This window comes from Lycium barbarum, chromosome 10, assembly GCF_019175385.1.
Source record: "Lycium barbarum isolate Lr01 chromosome 10, ASM1917538v2, whole genome shotgun sequence".
Taxonomy (NCBI): Eukaryota; Viridiplantae; Streptophyta; class Magnoliopsida; order Solanales; family Solanaceae; genus Lycium; species Lycium barbarum.
The window spans coordinates 32,784,858-32,797,400 of record NC_083346.1 but is presented as its reverse complement, the minus strand read 5'-3'; the positions used below and the strand labels follow the sequence as shown (position 1 = coordinate 32,797,400).

General features: G+C 38.7%; 1 long non-coding RNA gene across 1 annotated transcript; it reads right to left on the bottom strand.

Moving 5' to 3' along the window:
- Positions 1-6,157: 6,157 nt before the first annotated feature.
- On the bottom strand, positions 6,158-7,076 carry LOC132612803 (uncharacterized). The gene is made up of 3 exons (XR_009571943.1): positions 6,799-7,076; positions 6,591-6,710; positions 6,158-6,501 (listed from the first exon to the last, which is right to left on the bottom strand). It is a non-coding gene; the product is annotated as an uncharacterized LOC132612803 (long non-coding RNA).
- Between the last annotated feature and the right edge of the window lie 5,467 nt (positions 7,077-12,543).

Genomic DNA, 12,543 nt, shown 5'->3' with positions numbered 1-12,543 from the left:
CCAGGACGAATGTTTCTAAAGGGGGGAAGGATGTTACACCCCGTACTTTCGAAGAAGCACTTATTAAATTTGAACATAAGTATGTCGAGCTATGGCAAAGAAAAAAAACTTTGGATTATGAGGAACGAAGCATTATTAAGAATATTGTATGAGTAAAGGATGAATTACGATCTTGTAAGGCGTAACCGGGAAGGACAACCTTGGAACCAAAGGACATTACTATTATCAAGTACGATTAATGATAAATAGTATGTATGGAGAGTTTCGAAAGATTCCGGGACCAAGCAAATCGAAGAAAATAAGTTTGTCGAAAATTTGGAAAAGGTTGGTAGAATTTTGGGCATATTTTCAGCCGACTTTGGAGGGGTATATCTCCTAGTATATTAGGAGTTTTAAGGTGTTTCAAAATCCTAAAATGAATTTCGTCGTGTCTAGTTTCCAATTCAACAAACTGCTCCTCGATACGACATCGAAGTAGAGAATTATGGACCTTACAAGTTAGGCTGACAGAGCAGAAACGCTGCTACAGTAACTGCGCTACTACAGTAACAGCGCTGCTACAGTGTCACCGACTCTAATCCACTATATAAGGGAAAATATGACCCTAAACTTCATTTTCTCCACTCCTCTTCATCCAAAATATATGAGAGCTCCCAAGAAACATTGAGAGGTAACTAGTGAGCGGATTAAAGTGACGGGACTATATACAAGGTTCGAAAAACTTATAGAGTTTTGTGATTCTTGTGCCAAACACCAAATCTTGACGGGGCAAAGGAATTTATCAAAGATAGACAAGATGTCAAGCTCTTCCAACCTTGATTGAGTTAAGAATATTCTTTACCATGGATATTATGAATTGTATCATGGAGATTTAGTTGTTAAAGCTTCATAAAGTCTAATGATTGGTTGATGAATTGGGAGAACATTGTGTGGGATGTTTTATGAAGCCTATTGGTGTTAATGATGTTGTTATTGCTATTGTTGATTGTTGTTGTTGTTGTTGTTGTTGTTGGGCTATTTGATGACCCTTATTGGTCTTTGGGATATAGTATAAATAGGGAAGGTGCTGCCCGATTTTCCGAAAGTTATAATATTAGCAAGATATGATAGTTGCGACATTGTTTGTTGATAAAGGTATCATTCCACTTGTTGTAGATGCAAGAGGATTATGTTAAGATTTATTTTGGATTGAGAAGGAGATTATCCATGTATATTAAGGCTATCCTTTCCTTATTTTTGGCATGATCTATGACAAGTGCGAAGCGTAATGATATCCATAATGAATCCACTCCTAGATGTAGGATATCCTGAGTTCCTTGACTTCTTAAGCCCGAAGGGGCATCCATAAGTTGTACGATTCCATAACGATGTCTAATTCTCGAAGGGGACATTCATAAGGTTTATTATTCCTATGCATTTCACATTTGATTTTTGAGTCTCGAAGGAGACAAATGAAAAGGGGAAGAAGTTTCCATTTTTAAGAAAAGGGAAGAAGTTCCCGTTTTGAACTAAAGTTGCTCTGAAAGGAGTCTTTTGATGGTTTCCAAAGATTTTCATGCATTTGCCTATTTACATACATGCACAACATCATTTCATGAGGAAGGGGAAAATGGGCTAAGGCGTTATATATGAAAACTACCTAATAAGCTGGTATACGATGATTATGATGCCCCAAGGGGCTGCCCCAAGGGGCCATTATGCTATTATGCCCGAAAGGGCCATTATCCTATTATGCTCGAAGGGGATGCAAGCAAGGCGAAGGCATGCATTATATATATATATATATATATATATATATATATATATATACACTCATGATGCATTAAAAGTTCATATGCACGTACATGATTCGCAGTGTTGGTGACATGTACAGATTGAGTCTGTTACTCTTTTTATCATTCGAATCGAGATATATTGTTTCAGTTTTGCCTTACATACTCGGTACATTATTCTTACTGATGTCTCTTTGCCTCAGGGTGCTGTGTTTCATGCCACACAGGTGCAGACTGTTGAGTAGAGAACACTTGCCATAGGATGTTCCCGAGCTATCAGCTGGATTGGGTAACTCCATTTCTATTCGGAGTGTTGCCGAGTCAGAGTACTTATGCATGTCCTCGAGTCAGAAGCATTACGGGTATGTTAGGGCCCTGTCTCAACTTATGATATGGTAACTTGGTCCTTGTAGAGGCTTTTGCAGACAGTGTCCTGTGGATAGTATGTCGAGATGTCGACAGTTGTGTAAAGCGGCCATGTAGGTCGACGTGTTCATATGCATTGTTTTAAATATTTTATTGTGACCGAAGTCTTCTCTGAATTAACGATAAGGGAGAAGTCCCTGACTTGGCGAACGAGTTTTATTAAAAGGTTTTTCATGTTTTACTTGACGGAAGCGTCACTTCATAATTTGAAGGTTCACACAAGATTGTGACTTATGAGCGTAAAGATAGTAAGGCGCTCTGCCGAGTAGGGTCTTGAGTGTCAGTCGCAGCCCTCCGGTTTGGGTCGTGACACTCCGGTGGCTAGCAAGTCTTTTTAAATTCCCTTTTCATCTCTTCAAACAACTCATACTCAAGTAGATGACTCAAAGCCAAAATACTACTACTCTAAATCCCATGCAAAATCGTACTTCCACGTCCAATATTCCAATAAAGAATGTGTCGTTTATTAATGGTACTCCAATTTTACGATGGACAGAAAAGGAAGTGGATGATATGGAAGTTTTGGAGAAGCTTAAACATGCTGTCATAAGGAAGTTTTCGAATGGTTGGCCAGAACTGGAGGAGTTAAGAACCATAATTCCCATACAATGTGGGCTGAAAGGTTAGTGTGAAATCGGATTATTTCGATCTAGGCACGTATTGATTCGACTGTCATTAATGGAGGAATTTATTAAGTTGTGTTCCAAGGGATCTTATTAGCTGCAGGCTAAAGATTGATATTCATATCAAATGCGACCATTGATATATGACTCTAAGTTCAGGATTGATGAAGAAACTTCGAAGGTAATAAGTTGGATATCATTTCCCAATCTAATGCCAACAAAGTTTGGTCGAGAGTCTTTGTTTTCTCTTGCTACTGCTGTTGGAATTCCATTGCAACTAGATCTTGCTATCATTAATCGTACAAGCCCTAGTTGTGCTCGTGTCAAAGTGTTGGTAGATTTACTATCAGATCTACCAAAATTTGTTAATATGGAAATCGAAGATAAGAAGACAAAGGAGATTAATCTGATTAAAGTTAAGATTCATTATGACGATCTTCCAAATTATTGTGGAGAATGTAGATTGCAAGGGCACAATGTGGATGAATGTTGGCATATACATCGTGAACTTTATGAGGATGAGGATTTGCAAAAAGAAAAGGTGTCCAATAATGATGGAAAGGGTAATCGTTGTGGAGAAGCCTGGTATTGTTAATAGAGATAAAGGAAAAGCAATAGTTGATGGTCATGCAAACATTGTGGTTGCCCCTGTGATTTCTGCTGCAGTTCAGGAGCAAAATAAGAAGAAAAACATTTCCTATAACAGAAGGAGATTTAATGCTAGATTTTTCTCAAGTGGTAGAATGCTTGGGGATCTAGGAAATTGGAATGCTGTCAAGGATAATAGAATCCTTGACATATAAGGATAAAGAGACGCTGGGAAAGAAAAAGGGAAGGGTCAGCATCAGCTAGTGCAGAATTCAATTGTGGTTATCCACAACAAGTTTGATGTATTACAAGAAGATGATCAAGTGGAAGAGGTCAACAAAGAGCAGATTAAAAACAAAGAAGAGAGGGAGCTATCCAAAGCCAAGAAGTGAGGTTTTCTAGTGGTTGATGCTGCACAAGTTCAGAGTCCTGGAGATAATAAGGAAAAGAAGAATTGGAGTGAGAGAGTGGAAGCGGAAGATGGGGAAATTGTAGATGAGCTCTCAAATCTTGATCAAGATTTTGAGATCAAGAAAACTAATCATGTCCAAGTGGTGCTGGATCCTTTAACCAGTAGTGATTCTATTGTAAATTGCATAGTGGATGAAAATTGTGCTAAGAATGATGTTGATCATTCTCTCAATCAGATTATTGATGGTATCATTTGTGCTAATGGTGATGAAAAGGGTGTTGGGAGAGTTAATGATATTTCTCTCAAATAGGTTACTGATGATATGATATGTGCTAAGAGAGATGAGGTTGATCGTGATCCAGGAGGAGGAGCTGATATGGACAACTCTATTGCTGATACTGAGAAGACTGATTCTATTTTGGAGATCGATCTTCAGCAATTAGTAGTAAGGGCAGAGTGTGAAGAGGCATCAATTATTACTCCTCTTCCATTAAGGATTGAATCACAACATGAGAACCAACCTATATTTTCTGAGCAAGCAATAGTGACAATAGTTAATTCATAAGATCACCAACTGACTGTATTTAAGAAGGTTTCACCTATGAAGGAACTACATGATCTGGTATCTCACAATATTGACTTAAATGATGCAGCAGTGTTGGAACAAGTCCCTAAAGGTGGGAAAGCAGAATCAAATATCATAGAGGATACTGAAGCTATTACTTTGGTACTTGAGAAAGTTAGTAAAGAAGCTGCTATTTCTCCAAAAACTTCAAAATCTCATTTTAAAGGTAACAGAAAAAAAAACAAGAAGCAAGGATTCATTGATCAATTGCCTGCTATGTGATACCAAAGAGGGGTGCTCACAAGTCTAGTTCCAAATGGTTCTCAAAACATTATTTTGGAATATTAGATCTGTCATAACTCAGAAGGCTTTCCATAGAGTGCAAATGCTGCACAGACATCACAAATTTTTTCTTATTGCATTGATGGAGCCTTTTCAAAATGCTAATAAAATTCATCATTATAGGAGAAGGATTGGTATGCCTTATACCAACAATAACTATAATGGGAAAATCTGGTTCTTTGTAAATGATAATATTGATGTGGAAATATTAGAGGACACCTCTCAACAAGTCACTCTAAAGCTGTTTTTCCAGGAGATGGACAAGACTATGGTTGTAACTTTGGTTTATGCAAAATATGATGCTCTTGAGAGGTTGTCTTTATGGGATAGCATGTATTGTTTGGCAGATGGTATGACTACTCCTTGGCTGATTGGAGGTGATTTCAACATCATATTGAATGAAGAAGAAAAGATTGGTGGTTTTCCTGTCTTTCCTCAAGAATATGAAGATTTTTCCTTTTGCATCAATTCTTGTGAGTTATCTAAAATTAATTCCAAGGGCAGTCTTTCACTTGGTGGAATGGTAGAGCAGATCAGGAGTGTATTTTCAAATGATTGGATAGGATGTTATCTAATGAACAGTTTCAAGATTGGTTTGGATAGTTGGAAGTTGATCATTTATGAAGAACTGATTCTGATCATGCCATTACTAAAATACTGTCAAAAATCGACGAACAAAACCGACGGCCCACGTCGGCTTTTTCATTAAAACGATGGGAAACCGACCCAACGCGGTCCGTCGATTTTCATAGCATCGTTTTTTGGAAACCGACAGACTGTGTTGGTTTTTTTGCGATGAACTGCGTCGCTTATGCGGTCCGTCGGTTTTTTATCCAATAAAAAAAATTAAAAATTCGACGAATTGCGCTGGTTTTTTTATTTTTTATTTTTTTAATTTAAAAATAATAATATAAATTTTATAAAAACCGACGGACTACTTCGGTTTTTTTATTTACATAAATAACAAAACCGACGCAGTCCGTCGATTTTCTAGAAATTATACAGAATTAATTTCCAGAAAACCGACGGACTAGGAAAATTGCTGCATTTTCTGCTGCCATACCTGCATAAATCCATCACAAAAACCTGCTCAAAACTAGCATTAAAATGCTCCAAACCAATTCTAAAGAGCTACAACACATAAAATCACCCTAAGTAACAATCAAACACTATCTAAACACATCAAATACGATCTAAATAGACCTTCAAAGTTCAAAATATTCAAATGTCCAACCAAAAATACCATTAACTAGTTCTACGTAGTATTAACATAAGTCCATAAAGCATAAAACATAAGTCCATTATGAAATCCAAACTATTACAACTAATCATCCAGTGTGTGGGCTATGTAATCACCGTCATCATCATCTTTTGGGTCGGGGGGGGGGGGGGGGGGGGGACACCAAATGGTGCACATGCAATGTGGCTTTTAACTTGTGCCTTGAGCGATTCAAGGTTCTCTTTCATCAATTTACTTTCCTCAACCCTTTTTGCCTCAGTCTCAGCTAATTTTTTATTAAGTTCTTCGATTTTCTGCGCCATAGTTGCGACCTGAACACTATCAACTCTCTTGGCTTGTCAAGAAGACCCTTCACCTCGCAATCCTGGCCGAAAGTGACTTAAGTTGTTTCTTGGGCCTAGACTGTACGTTCTACCCTTTTGTACTCCCCCAACTACTCTATACCAAAATTCTACCTCTAATTCCGGTGGAGGACGACTGGGGTGGTCAGGCTGAGTTTGGCTATAGTGGTCCACATCTTACATAAATTGCATCTGTATATTAAAAAATAAAACTTAGTATATAACGAATATATCATAATTAGACTTTAAATAATTCCTTAAATAATAAAATTATCACTTACATAGGAATCATAAGCCCTGTTCTCAACCCATTCGATCGAATCCGACTCCTGCTTCTTTTTTTTTGTGTGGGTCTTTAGGAATAGATGATCTTGAGTCGGCATATGTCCCGTAGCCTTTTTCTGCAAAAATAAGAAGTTAAAGATAGAATTAATAACTCAATAATGACATATTGATCATAGGTAACTTCAAAAGTATAAAACTACTTACCATTGTCCTACGATTAGGGCTTCCTCGTATACTTTCTAACCCTTAAAAACCAATCAGACAACCTTGCACTCCCCTTCCTCTCAAAGTTCGCAGCAACCCTATCGTTGTCTATTGGATCCCATGTACACAACATCTGCAAATCAAATAGTTAATGTCAGATAATTTATATAAAAGTAAATTTAAGTTATGAAATGTATAATAAGATGCATATGTTAAACTCTCTAAACATAGCCTGTCGAGTATCATATGAGATTTCACCGCACGAAATATAAAACCGATCGCCATAAGATTCCGAACAACATCCAGTATGGCTTTTGTAGTTTCGTGAACTAAATAGTACCTGCAGTTAAAAAATTCCACGCATATAAGATTAAGATGAAAAAAAAAACTTTAGGAAAACTTAATAAAGACAATCTTACCCAGCTCACTCAGGCACGATGAAAACCTGACCGATCGAATTTGTATCTCCCGGCTGAAGACCATGATATCCCGGTGCCTGTTCAGGGACCGGTGCAGGTACAGAAGGATGGGTCTGAGCCTGGCTCAGAGCTGGTGTGGATAGCTGTGTCTCAGGCTCAGAGCTGCTACCTCTAAGATGCAAATTAGATACACTATGAGGTGTATCATGTGGAGAAGGAGAAAGAGACAAAGTGGCCGATGTGCTAAGAGATCTGCCCCGTGGTGGGCAATACATAGGTGTAGGTATACTAGTAGGATGGGTAAATAAGGGCGACTGAGGTGGTGCCTCCTGGAAGACCCACTGACCAGACTGGGGCTGCATAGTAGAACCAGGCATAAAAAAGGAGGTGGAGTGGAGTGCATATGTGGAGCAGAGGAAATGGACTGGCTACTAGTAGCTGTAGGATCTATAGGTCTCTTATCTTCTTTCTTACTAGTACCTCAACCTCTACCTCTACCTGGATCACTACCAGCTGATGACATCTGCATACAAATTTACGTTAGTATAAATGAACTACTACAATTACCAACTACAGAAAGTTAATTACACTACAATAAAAATTTAACAAGCATAGAATTGTTTCATTACCAAGTATAGAATAAAATAACATGCAACTAGTCATGCTCTCACTCATACTCTCTTGTTTCATTTTGATCAGATGATTCTTCCCCATCGCTTTTTTCAGGCCCATCGGTCGATTCTTTCTCAACATTTTCTATGATAGTTACATCATCTTCGTCAACTTCTTCTAATATGTGTTGAGGATGTTCCAAACTATTTTATAACTCTGTGTCCACTATTGGATGAGCAACTGGTACATCATTTTGATATGCAACATCTAACACATTATCGACCTCAATACTCCCCACAGGCTTAGTCTTTATAACCACCCACCAATCAGCCTTATCCCTAAGCAAAAGATATGGAGCATAGTACACTTGCTTAGAATTTTGTGCAATTATAAAGGGATCATAGTGATGTATTGTCTTGTGTGTTTGACTTCAATTACGTTATGCTTACGATTCACCCTTGTACCTCTTGTCTTGGATCAAACCACTTGCACGAAGTAATGTTATCTTCTTCTTAGGGTAACCTAGATACTTACGTTATATGATCTCCTGCAACACACCGTAATGATCAACAGTTACACCGCTATTATCATAATCGCCTTTAATGCACACTCCACTATTATTCGTCTTCTTATATTGAGAAACTTCTTCAGTTTGAAACTTGTAACCATTAACAATGTACTTTTTCATTGTCTTAATTCACTGCCCGGTCCAAGAGTTATATCTTTCACAAATTGGGTATGTTCTCTTGTATGATAAACCTATATGATAAGGAGGAAAATTAAAAATCAATAACTTATATGTAGCCAACATTTAATTGAAATTATGCAATGAATTTTCACACTTACAAAATCGCACAGCCAATGCGAAAACTTTGAATATATGGCTTCATCGCCCTCCAGTTCTGCGAAGTAACAGTTTGAAATATGCAAGATTTTCATTAGTTTCACCCTTATCAGTTACCCATGTAATTCAGTAACATAATTCGACACTTACCGAATATATACTTGAATTTCAGGGCAATTAAGCAAAACATGTGTCACAGCTGATTGCCTCTCCATACTACTCACGGTTCATTTTGGAGGCTTTTTAGAACCTCGTCCTGGTTGATTAAAGATGGGCATTGGTGGGTAGTTAGGGTCAGCCCCACCCTCATCATTATGGTTGGGCCTATTTCTCATACCCGACACTTGCTCTCCGAAATAATATGAACAGAAATGCGTTGTTTCCTTTGCAAGATACGCTTAGCAAAAATATCATTCAATCTTAGATGTCTACTTAGCCAATTTTTTGCATTTGCCAATGGTCCTGCACATGTTTAATATCACGTTATACAGTAATTAGTTAACAAAATACATTAAAGAAAGAGGTAGTAAGTTTGGGTTCCTTACCTCTCGAAAGGATACATCCACCTAGTTTGAACCGGGCCTCCAAGGGGTGCCTCTTATACAAGATGAATGGGAAGATGTTCCATCACATCACAAAACACAAATGGAAAGATCTTCTCGAGCTTAGTTGTAATGACTGGCATATTGTGTTCCATTCATTGAAGGTTTTCTACCGTCAAAGTCTTAGAACATAAATCCTCGAAGAACAAACTTAACTCTGTGATTAGTTTCCATATTCTTTCTGGTGGGAGACTAAATGCAATAGGAATCAAAGTTTCCATGAAAACATGGAAATCATGACTTTTCATACCAATTAATTTTCCTTTATACATATCAGCATGCTTATCAAAATTGGACGCATACCCCTCTAGCATCTGCAAATTCTTAACCCACTGACAAATCTCTCGTTTCTCCTCTAAAGTGAAAGAAAAACTAGCCTTGGGCTTGAACACTTTATTATTCGCTAACTCTTGCAAGTTCAATTCAGGGCGCCTACAATTGTAACGACCCGTCTGATTGTTATAGTCTTTTCGGCATTTTTTCCCCTTTGTGAGCTTAGTTAGCTCACTTTTGACCCGAGGGGACCGTTGAAACGTTTCCCGACGTGTCTATACTTGATTCGGGCGACTTTTTGTGAACTATAGGCTTTAAGCGAAAAAGAGTTGACTCAAAGTTGACTTTTGGATAAACGGAACTTTTTAGAAAATTCAGCAATTTCGAGAGGTACGGAAGGCCATTTAGAACTTGTGTGTATATCTGGTTCAATTTCCAATGCACTAGGATGCATTTTGGGACTTGGGTTGAGAAAATGGAATTGAGGTATCGGGGGTTGACTGAGTCAACGAGACCTTCGTTGGAAATTTTGAGGCCACAAGCGCATTCGTAGCTTGTTTTTATTAGTGTCTGTATATGTGGTTTGTGAACAGATGAACTCGGGAATGAGTCAGAAATTCGAGTTGAAGTGTGAAAATTGGAAAGTTTCTGGTGTCTAGTGCCCGCTTTGGCGGCACCAGCACCGCGGTAGCGGTACCGCAGAAGCGGTCACCCTGCCACTAGAGCGGTCATTGCCATTTGGAGGTGACCGCTGTAGCGGTCATGGTACCGCTGGAGCGGCCTTAGCGTTGCGGAAGCGGGTGACGGTCAGTTAGTTTATTAAATGTAGTAAAAGCCCTTAGTCTATCATTTACTACTATTCCGAAATTTGAGCGCTTGAGAACTATTCTTGGGGATTATTGGTGAAGATTCCTGGTGGTAAGTTCTCCTAACCCTCTTGCTATTTCATTATTTCTAATCATCTTAGAATTCTTCTTTCCTTATTAGTTCATTAGTAATTGAAAATTAAAAGTGGATTTTGATGGATTTTCTATCTAGGCATATTAATGGTGAAATTGATTGGGTTTATGCTAGATTCTGATATATCTAAGGTTGTTAATCCTATATATCCCATTATTAATGTTGAATTCTTGAATCTAAGAGTTAGGGTTTATATCCAAAATGGGGGGTTTTGGTTGAAATTTGAAATTAGGTAAATCCTTGAGTTAATTTAGCAATTTGTTATTGGATTTTGAACACCTAGTGCTTAATTTCATATTTTACTCCCGATTTTCCCGTTTTGACCTTGTGGGGCCCGTTTTCCCAAATTCTAGGCTTGGTTTTGACACAAAGTTAATGATAGCAATATAGTTATCGATCTTTATGATTTCTAATCTAGATTTCGAATATTCCTAGACTTCTTTGATCTTGAGGCTCAGCGGAAGGGGAAAGCCAAGGAGTGTTTGTTGGTGTTTTGCGGTCCGGCCATCCAGGTAGGTTATGGCTAACCCATGGTGAGACTTCTTGTAGCGAAGCATATATTTAGAAAATATTGTCAGAGACAGCATGTAAACCCTCGGGTATGAAGTTGGGTTGGATATTGTCTTAGGTTGGATCCTGTTGTGTGATTGGGGCTAGCCACCCCGTTGTGTTGTGATTGAATTATCCTATGGCTATGGGCTTAATGCCGCATAGTGATAGTGGATATTAGAGACTGATATACAATGGTTATCCTGGAGTCGTCGATTGTATGCGAGTGATATGAGTAGTCCGATATCCGATGGTTGTTCCGAAATCGTGAATTTTGTGATGTGAGAGTCCGATGTCCGATGATTCGTTCGGAATCATGGATGAGTGAGTATATGGACTTCGCGGTCCCCCATGAGTTGTGTTACCGGGACGTCGATACTTCCATCCGGAGTACATGTGGACGCTGCCTTCAATTGCATTGGCATTCTTACATCATTGCATCGCATTGCATCTTGGCTTATATTTTAATGACCCGGTGTTTTACTTGTATGGTTAAATTTGGATTGGTTATATATTGAGACTTGGCATACTTGGGTTTAGATGCTTCAGCTTAGGTGATGATGGATACTTGTTTCTGATTGTACTTGACTTATACTTGTTGATTTATCTGCCTATCCTGCTTTATTGTCTGAATTATGTCAGCTATACTTAGTCGGCCGATGATACCTACCAGTACTGTGGTTTTGTACTGGCCTGCACTTGATGCATTCTTTTATGAATGCAGAGTTTCAGGTTGGGTCTACTTCCATCTCTCGTGGCTGATAGTCGTTATCTGTACAGCTTCGAGTTTTTAGGGTGAATACGAGACGTTCGCTGCCTTGAACACTCTTCTTATTTATGTCTTATAGTTTCTATTCTGAGACATAGATAGATTTGATGTATTATTATATTCCAGACTTGTATATTTTTCATTAGATGCTTTTATATTAGATTAGACCAGACCCTGGGTGTATTTCCTCATTTCCGCACTATTTCTATTATAATATGGGAAGACTTACGTGATTATTTTCTTCCGCTTAAATTGATTTATTTATTTATGTCTTTACTTTCGTTGGGTTGAGGGTTCGCTTACCGAGGTGGGAAAGGTAAGTACCCGCACGGCTTAGCCAAATTGGGTCGTGACAAGTTGGTATCAGAGCCCTAGATTACCCGGTCTATAATACAAGAGCGTGTCAAGTAGAGTCTTGTCGATCGGTACGACGAGCTCCTTACTTATTTGCGAGAGGCTATAGGACATTTAGGAAATCTCACATTCTTTCATGCTAGTTTATTCTAATTGGTAATTGAAAAAAATCAAATTGGTATCTGACTCTTACCTATTCTCTCACAGATGGTGAGGAGCCGAGCTACTACAGCCCGAGGTCAGGTGCCAGAGCCCGCAGCTAAGGCTGGCACCAGAGGGCGAGCGACGGCCCGAGGTCGCGGCAGAGCTAGAGACCGCGGGGCTGCCCCAGCCAGGGGCAGGGCTCCTGCGGTAGGAAAGCGG